The sequence below is a fragment of the Mus musculus genome, chromosome 5, assembly GCF_000001635.26.
Source record: "Mus musculus strain C57BL/6J chromosome 5, GRCm38.p6 C57BL/6J".
Classification (NCBI taxonomy): Eukaryota; Metazoa; Chordata; class Mammalia; order Rodentia; family Muridae; genus Mus; species Mus musculus.
Genome location: NC_000071.6, coordinates 132,750,273 through 132,752,210, shown reverse-complemented (window position 1 = coordinate 132,752,210; position 1,938 = coordinate 132,750,273). Strand labels below are relative to the sequence as shown.

The following is a 1,938-nucleotide window of genomic DNA, read 5'->3' as shown; positions in this document are numbered from 1 at the left end:
CTCTGATGATGTACCCTGCCCTGCTGCTGCAGGGCTGAGGGGGTAGGGTGGGTGTCTGCCATCATGGGTGACAGGCAGGAGGGCTGAGCTGGACACAGCTCTCAGCAGCGCAGCTGTCAGTAGCTACCAGATGCCTACTTGCCATGTCTCTGAGGGAAAAAAAAAATGGAGTTCCTATTGATCTGCCCGATATGAAATGGCCTTCCAGGCTGGAGCTTTTATTCATTTCAACTTTCCACATGGGATGGAAGGAGAAGGAGTGGCAACAGCCTGGCAGGTCACTGAATCATGTACTCCACCTCCAGATTTCTTCCAGATCTAGAGACAATCATGGAAACCAGGATCTGGAGAGTCTTAGAAATTTGCTTACTCACAGAACACAATAGGTAGGAAGAGAATACTTCATGCCGTATAAGTGTCAAAACATGGCCATGTTGGTAATATTGCAAAACTCCAATGTCCTATGCGAAACAAAAAGTGACTTTGATATGACAATGTTAATACTATTAAGTAACTTTGGTCTGAGGATGTAACTCAGAAGTAAAGAATTCACCTGAGCTCAGAAGGAAGAGCTGAGAGTGTGGTTCAGTGGTAAAGCGAAACAAAAAGTGACTTTGATATGACAATGTTAATACTATTAAGTAACTTTGGTCTGAGGATGTAACTCAGAAGTAAAGAATTCACCTGAGCTCAGAAGGAAGAGCTGAGAGTGTGGTTCAGTGGTAAAGCCCCTGACTAGCCTAACCCCAGTAAGGGGCTGGGGGCATGGCTCAGTGGTAGAGCCCTTGCCTAGAATCTCCCAGGGAGGGGCTAAGGGTGTGGCTCAGTGGTAGAGCCCCTGCCTAGAATCTCCCAGGAAGGGGCTGGGGTCGTGGCTCAGTGGGAGAGCCCCTGCCTAGAATCCCCCAGGGAGGGGCTGGGGGCGTGGCTCAGTGGGAGAGCCCCTGCCTAGAATCCCCCAGGGAGGGGCTGGGGGCGTGGCTCAGTGGGAGAGCCTCTGCCTAGAATCCCCCAGGGAGGGGCTGGGGGCGTGGCTCAGTGGGAGAGCCCCTGCCTAGAATCCCCCAGGGAGGGGCTGGTGTGTAGGTCAGAGACAGAGCACCTGCTTAGTATGTACAAGGCCCTTGATTCCATCCCCAATGCTGAAAAAGTATGAGGGCAGGGAGTGTTGATTAATTTGCAGCTTCTACAATGAGTTCACAGCAGAGATATGTAGAGCTAAGTCTCCTAATTCCTGGTTCAAGGTTCTCTACCTCAGACTGTGGCACTTAATCTGGCAGACACTGTTCTTTCTTCCCTCAGCAACAACTTGTCCTCCACGTCTGGGGACAGAGGTAAAACAAAGAAAGCAGCCTGTTTAGCGTGGCATTTCTCTATTTCAACTGAGGATGCAGGAAGTTCACAAGACAACGTTCCAGCTGCGATTTGGAATGTTGACTCTGTTCCGCGTGAACCCTGACGTCCAAATGCATTCATGAGGTGCCATTTTCAACTCTCCTGCCAGTCTCCATCCTCATCTGTATCAGAATCTTAATGCCTGCTTCCCTGTTTGAGTTATGGAAATTTATTGAAATGGTGTATTCTGACCTTTTCAGTATTTTGTATTTTTATTGGATAGCTGTTTCACCTCTTCCCTGGGGGGTTAAGCTGGGTTGAAAACAAGAGAGAGTGGCAAGACCAACCAATCAAAATACAGAATATTAAAAAGGTCAACACACAAGAGCAAACTGCTAATTTGGAAAACACAAATATAAGAGGGATGAGAATTCTAAAAAGCCTGGTGGTCGCAGAGAGACGGGGGAGGGTTGAGAGGTTGAGGTAAATGCTGGGGACCTTTCCACCCACTACACAAAGGCCAGGCACGATGGCAAGCACACATGCCATTCCAGCTCTCAGGAAGCAGAGGCAGGAAGAAGAATCAAAAGTTCAAGGTTATAC

The 1,938-nt window shown here is 48.7% G+C and overlaps 1 long non-coding RNA gene across 1 annotated transcript in view; it reads left to right on the top strand.

Annotated features, from left to right (window-relative positions):
• The window catches only part of Gm36528, a 5,845-nt gene extending 4,259 nt beyond the window's left edge, over positions 1 to 1,586 (top strand). The window contains exon 3 of the long non-coding RNA XR_377123.4: positions 1,303 to 1,586. This is a non-coding gene — a long non-coding RNA (predicted gene, 36528). The remainder of the gene's footprint in view (positions 1 to 1,302) is intronic.
• The last annotated feature ends 352 nt before the right edge of the window (positions 1,587 to 1,938 follow it).